The sequence below is a fragment of the Aotus nancymaae genome, unplaced genomic scaffold (assembly GCF_030222135.1).
Source record: "Aotus nancymaae isolate 86718 unplaced genomic scaffold, 86718_ANA_hifiasm-v0.15.2.pri h1tg000032l_0, whole genome shotgun sequence".
Taxonomy (NCBI): domain Eukaryota; kingdom Metazoa; phylum Chordata; class Mammalia; order Primates; family Aotidae; genus Aotus; species Aotus nancymaae.
The window spans coordinates 6,179,440-6,195,413 of record NW_026988445.1 but is presented as its reverse complement, the minus strand read 5'-3'; the positions used below and the strand labels follow the sequence as shown (position 1 = coordinate 6,195,413).

Sequence of the window (15,974 nt, the reverse complement as noted above, 5' to 3'; positions counted from 1 at the left end):
TAAAGGATGACACACATCTCGTCACATATATTCAAAAAAAGTGCTTCAAAGTTCATGCCCTAGTGATGGTGACCTGGTTGAATTGTGACCATACAGAGCAGTACATTTACAAACTATCAGAGAAAATGATCTTGTTACTGGATGAAACTGGGAGCAATTGGAAGAATCAGTGATAAGGAAAAACAGTTCAGCTGAACCTTTTCTCACTATTTGACATCATCTTTCTAGGCAGCATCTGAAGCTGATGACCATTTGAAATCTCTTTGAATTCTCTTTCATTAGGCTTTTGTGACAGTTAAAAAGATTTCTACTATAATTCAGTTTCTTTTTCCTTTGGATCCTCTTCTCCTATGCTCAGTTCTCAGGCTCTCTATTCACTTTTAACCACTTCAGTGAACTAATCCCCATCATTGATTCAAACATAACCTGTAATCGGACTGATGCCTAACTTTATATTTTTGGTCCTGACTTTTACAAGAACTACACCTTCATAATTTCACATTCTGCAAGACATTTTCATGTAAATATCATGCAGTCACTTCAAAGTAAATATATTTCAGACTGAATCATTTTCCTTCCTAAACCAGGCCCTAGTCCAAGATTCACATGGTACCAACATTCTCTAAGCCAACAATACTCTTCATCTGAGGTTCTCACTCATTGCACCCCAAGGATTTCTTTTATCCATGCAACCACCTCCCTGGAGATCATTTAAAAGATATATTTTCAGCCAGGCACGGTGGCTTATGCCTGTAATCCCAGCACTTTGGGAGGCCGAGGCAGGCGGATCACCTGAGGTCAGGAGTTCAAGACCAGCCTGGCCAACATGGTGAAACCCCGTCTCTACTAAAAATACAAAAATTAGCAGGGCGTAGTGGTACACGCCTGTAATCCCAGCTACTCGGGAGGCTGAGGCAGGAGAATTGCTTGAACCTGGGAGGCGGAGGTTGGAGTGAGCCGAGATCCTGTCATTGCACTCCAGCCTGGGTGACAGAGTGAGACTCCATCTCAAAACAATAACAACAATTTTATATATATATATATATTTCATCCAAAAAAACCCGTTTAAGTAGTCGTTTTTCCATTTTTATTAAGCAAAAGCATTTGGGTTATCATTCAGGAGTCCTAAGCAAATGAACTGCTATCGCACTGAATTCCAGCCATAAGCAGAGATATATATTATTTTATTTTAAGTTCTTGGGTACATGTGCAGGATGTGTAGGTTTGTTACATAGGTAAACGTGTACCATAGTGATTTGCTGCACGTGTCAACCCATCATCACCTAGGTATTAAGCCCAGCATGCATTAGCTATTTTTCCTAAGTGGAGATATTTGATGTTTATTTAGTTTGTGCCACCAGCATACATAGAGTATGTAGGTCAAGTGGGGAGAAATTAAGTGCTCTGTTACTATTTGAAAGCAACCTATTAAAAAATAAACCCAAGAAGTTTTATACTGATTCATCTCAGAGAGTCACTGTATTTGCATGCCTAACTTTTTTCACAAAAACTTACACCCAAAGAAAGAGCTATAAAATTGTATTAATGATTATTCATCCATAAATTTCAATGGTTTCCTGGTGCTGACAGATGGAGAAATACGTACTTTGGGTGGCCTCTCTGAAGTTTGGCAGTAGATGCGTATGATCTCATGCAACAAAGACAGAACGTTCCCCGGTCCCCTTGGCAGAAGATGATGCTAAGTGTAAAGGAGGTTAAACTTCTAAGCAGTATTTCTTTTTCTAAAAATCTTCTATAAGTACTTTATATGAAAATAGCACTCCTAAATGCAACCTGTCACGAACTTGTGGTATGTTACTGTCAAACAAGAATATTCTAGATTTTAGATGTTTGACACAAGCCGTGAAATATACGGACTTGAATAAAAATGAATAAAAGCTAATTGATAATTTCTTAAACTAAACCAAACCCAAATTCTGACATAATTTTTCCAGATAGCACTCATTCACTTTTATTTCTTTGTTTCCTTAATAATCTAACACTGAGGATCATGCCAAATATGAGTATTTTGGTCCCAATGATCTGCTCAAAAACAGTCCTTTATAATGGAACCTGTATTATCAAGGACACAGTTGACATCCTATATAATTCCTTAGTTGAATTTAGAATAGAGGAGACTCTGACATCAGCCTTGGACCAGTACCCAAACTAGAGCATGTTCAAATTATTAAAGAGCTTTAAGCCATTCCCTATCTCCATCTACACTGAACTTTATTATATTGAAACTAGAAATACCAAGGAGAGAAAACAGGTTTCAGCTTGCATCTCAATTCAAATGGAATAGTGGCTGTCTGCAGAGCCGTGGGGAGAAGGATTCTGAGATCAAGTCAGTAGAAATGAGGATTATGATTAACAATGCCATGGAAAGGTAGTGGTAGAAACATCTAGAGGACAAAGTTATGGAACCTAAAGATGTTTAACACAGAGAAATCTCAGGGACCTTTTCTAAATGTTTTACAGACAGCCATATGAGAAAGGGAATCAACTTGTTCTAAATCACCAAGTTAGGACAATAAGTGAAATCACAAACTCCATGTAACAAAGAACTTTTAAATAATCAGAAATGCTCTAAATGGAACATACACACTTGAGAGGCAGAGTAACTTCCAAGAATTAGAAGTGCTCAAGCAGGAGCAATGGATATTTTTTTAGAAAGGATTCCATCAGGAGTGGGGAGTTAAAATAAATGATTTCTTAGTGATCTCCAAGCCTCCAACAATAAAAAATATCGCCTTCTATATAGTAGGGTCATTTGTCTTGTAATAAAAACAAACATACAAAAATACTGAACTATTTCAGATCAAGTAATATCTCTAGTACTTCCAGTGAAATTCTATCCCAATATGAGGCAATGTCTGCATTCTGCCATATATTTTAGGAAATGTTTTTTATTAAATCAAAAAAATACACTTGAAGTTGAACGCCTTTTAAAACCTCAAAATTCGATTCTAATGTGAGAACACGGATATACTTGAACTAACAGTCCTTGCCAAAATGAAACTTATCACGAGTATTTGTGCCATAGATTTGAAACCAATTGGTTGCCCTGGAAGGTTAGGTATATGATCCGTTATTGTCCCATCAGCAATCAGCATCTTTGCCACAGAGTAAAAGAGATGGGGAGGAAATCACACAAGACAGAGATGAAAGCTGGGTAGTCAGAAGAAAAAAGCCTTCTTGATTATGCTGTGGACTTTCTGAAGTCTTTAATTCTCCCTCTAGCCCGTCTTCACACTGGCATGTGGGACGTGCTGTAGATGGATGGTGATGCTCATCAGGAGAAGCACACACATATATCTTGTGGGTTGATTTTTTTATTTGCCAGCTCAAGAGGAGCAGGGAGATTTATTTGGAAGGATGGTAATGAAGGTGGGGAGGCACTAGTTAGACTGCAGTTTCTGTTCCCAATATGTTATTCTCACTTTTTTTCTCTTCTTGATGCTGAGTTGTTCTCTTTATTTCTACTTATTTTGTCTTAAAGGAGAGAATATTTTGGTATCATAAGCCAGTGGCTTGAGAGAGCATGGTAGTTATAATGTGGAAACATAGAATTTCTCTGTGTACTATTTGCCGAGTTATTTCAAGGGTTTTAATTACACTTTACATTAATAGTATGTGTGCATGCACACACATTTACTTACAAAGTTACATACTATTTGAAATAACTCTTCTCTCCACCCCAAAGTAAGATTTCATGTTCCCTTTCTTGCTCTCCTTCTTTTACTTGGCCTTATAAGAATCACGTGACAGTAATGCTGTGAATTGCATTCACTATAACAATAACAAAAAAAAATTACTTTCTTCCTTCATAACAATGGCACAAAGAAATGGATTGTCATCGCTGGACTTTAAAAAGTACAGGAGAAAAGATAATCACCACCCTGATTCTAGCCAAAGATGAAATTATTCACTAAAAGAAAGGAGTAAATTGGCATACTCTCGGTTTCCAGAATGCCGTCTCGTGCCAAGGAGACAGCACGGCCTTTGGAGTCCTGTAAACAATCAGACCAGGAGTGACATTCTACTGCAACAGGCAAAAGCCTGCCTGAGCTCGAGGCTTATGCTCGACCTGGTCCAATCCTTTGATCCAAATTTTGCTGTTTACCTTTCGGCATTGGCGGAGTTACATATCCTGCCTTAATTTCCTCATCTGAGTATAGGGATAATAAAAACTTCACATGGTTTTAGAAATATCATTAGAATATTAATGAACCGCATCATGCAACCAACATTTGACTGTTGAATATTACTGATTTTTCAATAAATAGTGGGTAATAGTGTGGAAGTGTTCTTTTGTTTATGTCTTGACAGTGGTAAAAATAAAAATGGAAAGATTCTTAGTATTATAAATATCTCAAAATATTAGGATATTTTGAGGCCATTGAGTGAATGAGTGAATGAAAAACTAATGGTTTGCTAGGGCTGGTTTACCTTGATATCAAATGAATATTTGTTCTAATTTAATTCTCTTGAAGCTTACTTCAAGTCAAACTACTTTAATCTCTTTTTTTTGCTAAGTGTCCAATTAAGACTTAAAAATTTCCTTATGCACATATCTTGATCATTTTTGTTTCTGTGTTTTTGCTTATGTAATTTTTTTGGTCAGATAACCTCTCTCACTCGTATTTTCAATTCAATCAACTCAAGATCCTAACTATTAAGGACTTAACATTTGCCTTCTCTAAGAAATTTGCCTTAACTATTTCCATCCAACTCCCATCCTATTTGCTGAACTTTCAGACAGACAGCAAACTTAAAACAAAAAACAAAAAACAAAAAAACATGCTAAGTAACCAGTTTTTCACTTTTAATTACTCTTCAGATTCTAGCGATTGCTATTTACTTAAAAAAAATTCTCTGTTCATATTACTTTTAATACAGTAATGTTCACAAATGAAAGATTCTGTATTGAATCCTTGTTGAGAAGTGAATGAGCAAATTACTCAGGCTTCAAAAATGACAAAATGATTTTGTGTGTTTTTCTTCTCCTGGTCAGTGATGTTAATAGTTTGAATAAAGAACTAGTCTTCTTTTTTTTTAAACTTAGTTTTTAGGTTTCCTTTATTCAAATGGATTATTTCCATATGGAGAGAGTTATGAAAACTATTTCCGTTAGGTAGTTTGGAATGAAATATAAATGCCTTGAAAATATATTAAACAGCACAGACTAATTTCAAGCTGGAAAATAAGTTAACTATAGAACAATTCAAGCCTAGTAAATAATCATTATTTGATTTCATAGAGCTTGGGTTTCACTTGCAATTTGTATGGTCTTATAATCCCCCTGACAAAGTGGCAAATTAACTTCTCAACTTCACATTAAACACACACTTTATGTTTCCCCTTTACCTGCTTAAGTGATTTATTCTGATGAGTATGTTCAGTTTCGTCATTTCTTAATATAAAAATTCTTTAACGAACAGACATGTCACTTTGTGGCAAGGATTGCTTAAAGTCACAGTGTGCTAATGAACTGCCTCATTGCATCCCATGATCATGACTATGAAGCTGAGAACCATAAACTCAACTCAGTGTGCTGGTAAGTGACTGTATCTGCCAGTACCAGCAGCAAGGTGATTCCCGCATTAATGAGTTGAAATATTTAGAAATGGAAGAGTGCTTAGCGGTCCCCTACTGTGCCCTGTGAGGGAGCCTGCTGGGGACACTGAGCCTCAAAAGGAACAGGCAAAGTCCAAGCCCCAGATTAGGTTGGATTTCTCTCCATTCCCACAGGAAAAATCTTTGAATTACAAAATGAGCGTCATGAACGTACGTGTGCTTGGCCATTAAACAGCTATTCTCATGTCAGTCCAAACTGATGCCATTACTCTAATTTGAAATTTTTCATTGGTAGTAGTAAACTATTACTAATAGTAGAAGCAAGATAGTTGAAGATGTAACACAAAAGATGTGATGAATTGTGGTTTTAAATAAGCTCAGAGACAGTAGCTAAGTAGAATTTAATTCGTGAAAAATAGAACAACCTAAACAGCATTCCCCAGCAATTTGTTCAGTCATTCACTCGATTTTCAAAAAAAATGTATCCTTTGATTTATTAAAATCTGTAACTTGGACCAGGTGAATTCTGATCCAGCAATACTGCCCCTTTCCAGGCATCATCATTACCTCAAATAAGTTCATATAATTTAGTAAATTATTGTTCCACTTGTTCCTCAAAGGCTTTGAGCCAGCTTAAAATGGAAGAGAAAATAAAACGGAAGAGAAAATCAGGGCAAAGTTGTTAAAAGAAGAGCCGAGGTTTTAAAAAAATAAATAAGATGACATTAGCACAGAAATGGATCCCATGCAGCTGTAACAGGTAGGCCATAAATGTGAAAAACCAGAGCAAAACGGGGGATAAAATAACAAGATTCATAACATCCCCAGATGAGAATACAATCTTGACTTGACAACCACAACAATATATTGGATAAATAACCAATTATACTAAAGTTTACAGTTAGGAAAGATGATTTATTTCAGAAAAGGAACACTTTACCCAAGCAGCAATCATAGCTTGATCTCAGGATCAACCCACTTAGTGTACATCACAGTCTACATCTAAATCATAGATAACTATAAATTAGTGAGACTGGTTAAAAATAACAGGTCACAATCAATGCATGAATTCAAATGAGAAATGATATTTTATGGGAATGACTTTGCTTATTTGCTATTTTATAGCTTCTATTGAAACATTTTTTGAACTTCTTTATTTATCACTAACACATCCATTAACTTCTTTATTTATCATTAATTTGTGCCAGGTACTCTGTTAGATGTTGGGTACAGGGCGTTTATCAAGAAACACAATATTTGCCCTCAAAGAAATTAGAGTAGTGGAGAAGAAAATTTTGATTTTCTGATTAACTAGAGCAAAGCTGATGTGACTTTTGATTTCAGGAGAACTGAAGCATCTAATTCTGAAGGCTCTCAAGGTAGATGCCTTTAAACATCCACAGTGGTGCTCTTGGTGTTTTTAGTGGTCGATATTCATTCAGAATCAAGTCTGGAGAATAAGATCAAGGTATTACCAGTTTTGGTCAAGCATAATATATTGGGGTTCAGGGGTTCAGGGTGCCCTCAGCTCCACTGAGAGGACGTTTCTCCAGGTTCTTGGTCTCCCGCCCTCTCAAGAATGAGAGAGGGGACCATGGCGCAGTGCACAGTAAATGCCGGACTCAAAAGTGTTCACAGAAAGTGATTTATTTAGGTAGACAGAGAAACAGGAGAAGGAGAGAGAAAGAAACAGCTAACCCTCACACTGAGTGAGAGAATCCAGAAAGATGGAATCCAGCAGAGGAAAGCAGCTTCCACACTGAGTGGAAGGGAATAGAGAGGGATGGAGTTTAGGAGGGGAAGACAGGCTTCCACGAGAGAGTGTGGAAGGGGACTCCAGAGGGGAAATCCAGGAGAGAGAAAGACAGCTTCCACGAGGGGAGTGTTCATGGAAGGGGACCCAAACATGGAGTCTGAAGGGGTGTGGAAGAAGGGGACTTTTAACCTGGGAGGAACCCCCACCTTCTCTAAGACCCCTGGCCAATGAAAGGAGTTCCTTAGAACTTCCGCTGGAGTGACTGACTCTTAGCTTCTTCCTGCGCCCACGAAGTTCAAACATAAACCGTTAAATCTCCTGGATGGAGAGAGATGGGAGAGGGGCATGGCGCTGGGAAGTTCTTGCCCTTAAAACTGCGCCCCCTTGTGGACCCGGAAAGAGAACACATTCCCTCAAGATCTCATGAATTTTAAGTAGCTCAGATTGAAAATACAGAAAATAAATAGTATATAAGTTGACGTAGGCTTGTAGTTTTCCAGAATAAACAGACAACTGCTTTCCCCAATTATATTTTCTAATAAGATTTCATCTTGGTTTTCTCTCACCTTAATGCAAAGGCAATTTTGACCCATCTGGACACCTCTATAGTTATCATAAACTTATGTGTGCCCAGAGGGAGAGGTAGATAGTGGTTATGAACAATGATATTACTTACATACATTAGTTATAAAGGGCCTTAAGCATTCGAAAACTTGAATCTCATGAGCAAATCAAACTCACATTCTGAACAACAGAATGCATAGAAGTTTTGCCCTGAGTACCACCTTCTCTGGAATAACAGAGGTCAGAGTCTATGAAATCAATGAAGGCTAGTCATATCTGGGTTCAGTTTGGGGCCATGGTTGCCATTTATAACAAACCTATGGGAGAAAATGGCTTCACAATCCAATGAAGATGATCAATTACTTAAGTTTAGAAACAACCAAAACCTTGCAAAAGTATACAAAATTGTATGATAAATCTTCATATAGTCAATCAGCTTTAACAATAACTAATTCTTTGTTAATCTTTCTTTATATATATAGATGGTCCTCTATTTTTGATGGCTGACTCATGACTTTTTTTACTTTATGATAGTGCAAAAGCAATATGCTGTAAACTAAAAATAAAATTCTTTTAAAAATTTTACTTTAGATTCTGGGGTACATGTGCAGGTCATGCAGGATTGTTGCATAGGTGCATAACCAGGTGGTTTGCTGCCTCTATTCCCCCTTCATCTATATCTGGCATTTCTCCCCATGTTATCCCTCCCCACCCCCAACTGTCCCTCCCCTAGCCGCCCCCCCCACTGCCCCCAGTGTGTGATGCTCCTATCCCTGAGTTCACATGTTCTCATTGTTCAACATCTGCCTATGAGTGACAACATGTGGTGTTTGGTTTTCTGTTCTTGTGTCAGTTTGTTGAGAATGATGGTTTCCAGATTCATCCAAGTCCCTATAAAGGACAGGAACTCATCTTTTTTTATGGCCGCATAGTATTCCATGGTGTATATGTGCCACATTTTCTTTGTCCAGTCTATCATTGATGGGCATTTGGGTTGGTTCCAGATCTTTGCTATTGTACATAGGGCTGCAATGAACATATATGTGTGTGTGTGTCTTTATAATAGAACAATTTATAGTCCTTTGGGTATATATCCAGTAATGGGATTGCTGGGTCAAATGGAATTTCTATTTCTAGATCCTTCAGAAATTGCCACACTGTCTTCCATAATGGGTTGAACTAATTTACACTCCCACCAACAGTGTAATAGTGTTCCTAAAGCAATATGCTGTAAACCAAAAATAAAATTCTAAGCACCTCCCAAACATCTAAACGAACCCCTCCTCTTGGCCAAGGGTATTTCAAAGTTAACTTGAAAAACCATTTCAGGCCATGATGGGATATGGGAGTGGGGACGGGGCACAGGGAGTTGGACATGCTTCATTATACCCTTCTCCCTTTGAAATCCAGGCACTACTCACCAGTATTAACATTAAAACAGAGATCTTAAGACAACAAGTTCCAGCCTGACTGTAGTATAGCATCATATGACAAATATCAGGCCTTTAAAGAAATTGAAGTATTTTACCCTAAAATATATATTTTTGACATATTTTGAAATGGCCCTGCAAAGCTGTCTCTTATGGGGAAAATCTACATTCTGTAGAGAATATTTTTTCAGGTCTTTTCGCTGATCCAGGAGATAATTTACTGAGTCTGATACTTTTTTAAGTTAGATAAGAAACATTTACAATCTATGCTCTCTGAAGTCTGCCACCTAGAGGCTTCATCTGCATAATGAGAACCTTGGTCCCCTCCCCTTATTTTAAACCCAGATACTGTCTTCTATGGATTCCAGGTCTTTAGGTAAGTTCTTTGAACCAATTGCCAGTTGGAAAATCTTTGAATCCACCTATGACCTGGAAGTATCCCTCAAATCCTCCCACCTCCTACCCTCACATTTCAAGTTTGAGTCATCCTGCCTTTCCAGACTGAACCAATGTACATCTTATATGTATTTCTTGATGTCTTAGGTCTCTTTAAAATGTATAAAACCAAATTGTAGCTTGACCACTTTGGGCACATGTTGTCAGGATCTGTGCTGACAGGTCCAGTGTCAAGGGCATGTCCTTAACCTTGGCCAAATAAACTTCTAAATTAATTGAAACATCTCAAGGCTGGGTTCAGTGGCTCAAGCCTGTAATCCCAGTACTATGGAAGGCTGAGGCGGGCAGATTGCTTGAGCTCAGGAGTTCAAGACCAGCCTGGGCAACACAGTAAAATCCTGTGTCTACCAAAAGCACAAAAAATTCAGCCAGGCATGGTGGTGCATGCCTGTAGTCCCAGCTACTTGGGAGGCTGAGGTGGGAGGATAGCTTGAGCCTGGGAGGTAGAGGTTGCAGTGAGCTGAGATCATGCCACTGCACTCCAACCTGGGTGACAGAGTAAGACTCTATTGCAGAAAAAAAACAAAAAAGAGACTTATTTCAGATACTTTTTGGTTTACAATGAATTCAGTAGACACCATACTTTGAGTATGCATGCAATTATTTGGTTTTTCACTTTTAGCACAGTATTCAATAAATTACATGGGCTTTTCAACACTCTATTACAAAGTAGGCTTTGTGTTAGATGATTTTGCCCAACTATAGGCTGATGTATGTGTTCTGAGCATATTTAAGGTAGTTGAAGCTAAGCTAAGCTGTTTGGTGAGTTAGTTGTACTAAATGAATTTTTAACTTATAATATTTTCAACTTACGATATTTCCAATTTACAATGGATTTATTGGGACATAACCCCCTTATAAGACGGGGAGTATATGTATTTCCACTCACTTCTTTGACTTTCAGATTAAATCCCAGACATCGTATCATTGAATCTGTAAATATTTCAACATCTCTACAACTTTGTAAACCAAAACAATACCATATGACACCTAAAAAAAAAAAACCCAATAATCCTTTTATACCACCAATATTCAATCAGTGTTGAAACTTCTAATTGTTTCAAAAGATCTTTTTTTTTACAATTTGTTTATTTAAATCAGGAGCCCAAAACTGTACACATACAGAAAGATTGATAATGTCCTTCTAATAGGTTCCTTTCTTTCCCTCAGTTTTGTAATTTATTTGTTGAAGAAACAGGTCATTTGGCCTATAACATTTCCCAGAGTCTGGATTTTGCTGACCATCAGTTTTAAATTAAAGCTTTTATGATCAATGAAACACATTTCCCGTCCCTGCGTTCTATCATTGGATCCAACCCCCAAATCATATGCAGTGAGTTTAGTGTTATTCTCTTCAGGTGCAGGAAACAAACATTCCCTTAGGCTACCTTTAGCAGGAAGTTTTAGTGTAAGGCTACACATGGGATGGGATAAAAGGATATAGGAATCTCAAATGCTGAATTAACTTCCAAGGATTCCAGGAAAATCTAAGCATCGCATGAAAAACAGGAACCTCACAAAAGCCCAGCTTTTCGGAAATCAACTACAGTTCAGAGTCATGCAGGATCTGACACAGTCCTGGCAACTAGATGATCTCTTTGCTCTCTTGGCAGGACAGACTTGGAAATGTCTTCTCTATTTCAGAGTGCCTGTGTTTCTGCTCCCACACTCACTAGTGTGTGTCTGTTGCATCTGCATGTCACAAGTTTCAACAGTCTGAGGGGTTTCTAATTGGTCTAAGAGTCATTATGTCCCTCAGGGCAGAGCTTTTATGCTGAACTATTTTACACAATTTACCATTCATCATCCTACTTACATGTTAGTTGCCCTTAATTTGGGTACCCAACACTGGTCTCATCATTTGTGACCTGGGTGATGGGGTCAGAATATGGGTACTTGGGTGGAAACATTTATGGCACTGCTGATCACCAGGGGCTGTGATTGTGATAGACATTCTCAGAGGTAAAAGACTCAAATATAAGTATTTGTTTGAAAAGGTTGAAAATCTAAAGAGAGTTCCAACACACACACACACACACACAGAGTAATTAATTCATGACTCGAGCTACAAAATTTTATAGTTTACTGAATCATAGTAAGTGTATTTCCTACAGGATCTTCATCTGTGTTTTCCTCTTAGAACTGTTGAGTTTTAAAAGGCAGATGGTTTCAGTTTTTTCTTCTGACACATAAGAGAGAAAAACTACAGAGATGAAGGGAATCAAGGTCACTCATCAGCATGGAAGAATCCAGGACTCCAGGCAGTGGGGTCTTCTATTCACACTCACTTCACACCTTAATCTCAGTTTTATATTTCGTCTTCTGTTTTCTAAAAACAAAACAGTAAAATGAAAGAAGAAAAAAAGGAACCTCAGAAACACGAATTCCTTAATTCTCTAAGTCTTCCTCTCTTAGCTTTTGCTTAGTTAATGTCAGGCGGTCACAGCCCGGACTTGACTCATTTTTAGCCCTGTTCTCTGTTTTGCATCTACGCTACTGCAGATCTTCATGAACAACCATGATCTCGTCTGGGAAACATAGCAAGATCCCATTTCCACAAAAAATTTAAAAACTAACCGGGCATGGGGGTTGTGTACCTGTAGTCCCAACTACTCAAAAGGCTGAGGCATGTGGATCACTTGAGCCCAGGAGTTCAAGGTTGCAGTGAGCTATGATCACACCACTGCATTCCAGCCTGGGCAACAGAGTGAGATCCTGTCTCTGAAAAAAACACAAACAAAAACAAAAAAATTTATAAACAAAAAAAGCCAATCTTAATTATGCGTGCCACTAGACGCAGGGCATAGCTAACAAATCTGCCTCCATTATGGAAAAACCACAGCAAAACAGCTTCAAACAGGTAGGTGGGGTGGTTATAACATTTTTAGTCAAAGACAATTGAACTGAAAGATACTAAAGGTATCTTTATTTTTTTTCTCTTTGCCAATTTACTATGCCAAAACTTAAAAGGGTTATAAGTTCACATAATGCCAAACTGAAAGATGACATTTAATATTTTTTCTTATTAAACTAAATTTTAACTCCTAACAGGCACACCCTAACTTATATGCTTAACTGTTACTCTCCCCTCATAGTAACTTTTGTTTTCCTTACGCAGTTGCTAAGATCTTACACCCTCCGGAAAAAGACTATGGCATTTAACCCCCTTCCCAATCCAGGCGCTAACTACACTTATTTTTCATTTCCTTTTCTTTTTTAAGCTGAGTTGTTCATATGCCAAATTCCTATGGGAAAGGAGAAAAAGCACACTGTTTTTCAAACCTAACAAAGAGTTTAATTAAAACTCACCTCACTGGCCCTCAAAATTGAGCCACTTTTTAGCAGAATGACAGCCTGGACCAAAGCCCATTTGCAAAGAATTGGAGGAAGCTGAGAAGCATGTAATGCAAGAAAACTCACGTTGATGCCAGACTGAATTGAGTACATTATCCAATTCATAAAATTACAACCAATGATTTTAACCTTATCTTGCTAACTTTTCTCCACAGCAATGTTTAAAGAGACTCTGCAGGGAAAGATAATTCAAGCTGAAAGGATGGCAAAGCGCTCTGACAGGACGTGGAACATTCTGATTTAGACCAAACTGTTTTTGGGAAACTACTGAAGGTTACAAATAGTGACCACTTAAAAAGACAAATTAAAGACACTAAAAGGAGTAATGGTATCCTAGTCAGACAGCAGATTTTACAATACGTGTGTGTTGAAGAGCTAGTTCTGTGTATTTTTCAGTGGTTTAAATCTTCGTGCATTAATAACAAAAGCTAGGTACAGGCACTGTTTATCCTAAACTCAGACATGCTAAAGGAAAGAAAGATTAATCTGATAAAGGCATCACTATTTCTAATCGAACTGATGGGAAAATGTAGCATTGGGTGTAAAAGGCAATGTCGGGTGAATTATAGTGAAGTGATGAACTACCTTGAAGCTGAAGCAATCAAATAGATAGCTCTAAAAATTACTACAGCATCTTTATTCAACAGTTTGGTGCAAGTGTCCCCATCTTGGCCTTTTTCACGAAGAGCAGAAGCACTTTGTTGTATTTGGTTAAATTAAATCTGAATAGGACAGCCTCAGCTAAGGCTGCTACCCTTCACTTACCAAAATTAAACACTAGACATTACACATTCATTTCCTATCAAAGAAACGGAGATGACGTTTTTATAATATCGTCAATTCACAAGATTGTTCTAAATCCAAAAGAAGAGTTAGCAAACATTAAAAAATCCCGTAACATATTTGTGTCTTTGCATTGCACATTCTTTTTAATTAAAAATAATGTACACCATTTGTTACTCATCTTTGTCTTTCTGTATAAATAATTTAGCAAGTAATTATTTCATCTTCAGAAAAAAAGATAATTGCCTCTAAATTATTATGATTAAGTAGAATAAAGTCAAGATGTTTTTGTAATTGAAAGAGTCGAGCAAACAGTCCCTATTGGAGTGTTCTGTTTTAATACTTTAATTTTGTCTGGTTGCATTAAAACATCAAAAAATAGAAATAAAAAGCAGTATCCCACAAAAAGTACTCATAATCTCTCCACCCAGAGATAATCACCATTAACATTTTTGCAACATACAAATGTATATATATATTAAATGTATGTGTGCAAGTGTGTTTTTATGCATATACACATGTATATATGTATGTATATACACATATATATGTATTTTTAAGTGAAATAAGACTACACAGGGTACTTTGAATCCAGCCTTCTTTTCCTAGAAATATATTGTAGGCATTTAAAAAAATTAATAGGTAACGATTTATAGCATTTTAGTGTGTCTGCATAGTACTGCCTTATATGTGTTTTTATTAATTATTTTACATATATTAATGAGTGTTCAAGTTATTTTCAATCTTTCATCATCATAAACAGCATTGATACATCTTTGAGTTAAAAGCTGACGTCACACACAAATATGAGACATTTTATTTAGACTACTTCATACTCTGGCTCTCAAATACCAGATAAATGCTCCAATGGGTAATGATACTTTATAAACCTTTGAAACAGCAATTCCACTTGGTATTATATATACATTTTCTATTAGCTCAGAATATTTCATATTCCCCCTCATGTATTCCTTCGGAGTAGCTACAAAGTAAACATTAGTATCTGCATTTAACATATTAACTTCCAAGTTGAAGGACTCAGTGGGTAGAGGGGAAAGATGAACATAAAATCGAAGGAACTTTGCCTGAATCTACCCTGGGCTCTTTCTAACAGCCTACTGCTTTCTCCTTGGTTCTTGGTCTGAGAGGATAGGTAGGGTATTCTAACTAGCATGATTTCTCATTTCTGCCCCTTTCCTTCAACTGCGGTGATCTTTGCTGTCTTCACCCAATACATTCCTTAAATTTGGCTGAAAATGTCCCAATACCTCCTATTAGACACACTTCAATTGTAACCACTGCTCTATTCTACAATGCCTTAGGAATCCAATACAGTATTCATTGAGAGCTTATTTTTTGTTTTTGAATTTTATATGTTTATCTTTGTTCTTATATATCTTCTAAACATTGATAATCAGAATTCTAGACTCTGTTTCTTTGGTACTGTAAGATACTTCATACTTCAATGTATATTATTCAGTATAGTATTTGAAATGATACCGTATCAACACAGCACTGAGAAGTATTTCAGCTTTGGGGCACGAACAGTTATTTTTTCACTGTATTGTGTAAGAGTATTTATTGTATTAATTAAAGATAAAGGGTATATAAGGGCTGGGCATGGTGGCTCACGCCTATAATACTGGCACTTTGGGAGGCTGAGGCGGGCAGATCACTTGAGGCCAGGAGTTTGAGACCGGCCTGGCCAACATGGTGAAACATCATCTCTACTAAAGATACAAAAATTAGCCAGGCATGGTGGTGCTGCCTGTAGTACCAGAGACTCTGGAGGCTGAGGCAGGAGAATCACTTGAACCTGGGAGGCGGAGGTTGCCGTGAGCCGAGATAATGCCGTTGCACTCCAGCCTGGGTAACAGGGCAAGATTCTGTCTAAAAAAAAAAAGAGTATTTTAGATTTTTAAGTTTATATTTCTTAATGCATTCTTGGTTCATTTTGGAGAAGAAATCTGAAAAGTAATATTCATTATCTTTTAAATGTTGAAAACCATTACATTAGAATGAAAGAAATTTATGGAGTCTTATTACATATA

General features: G+C 37.2%; 1 protein-coding gene across 2 annotated transcripts in view; it reads right to left on the bottom strand.

Annotated features, from left to right (window-relative positions):
* Positions 1-11,848: 11,848 nt before the first annotated feature.
* Positions 11,849-15,974, bottom strand: part of SPATA17 (spermatogenesis associated 17) — a 212,468-nt gene continuing 208,342 nt past the window's right edge. The window contains exon 11 of one of the 2 annotated variants that reach the window (XM_064383459.1): positions 11,849-15,813. The gene's annotated coding sequence lies outside the window, so the exon portion shown is untranslated. The remainder of the gene's footprint in view (positions 15,814-15,974) is intronic. The other variant, XM_021677167.2, reaches the window with a different exon arrangement.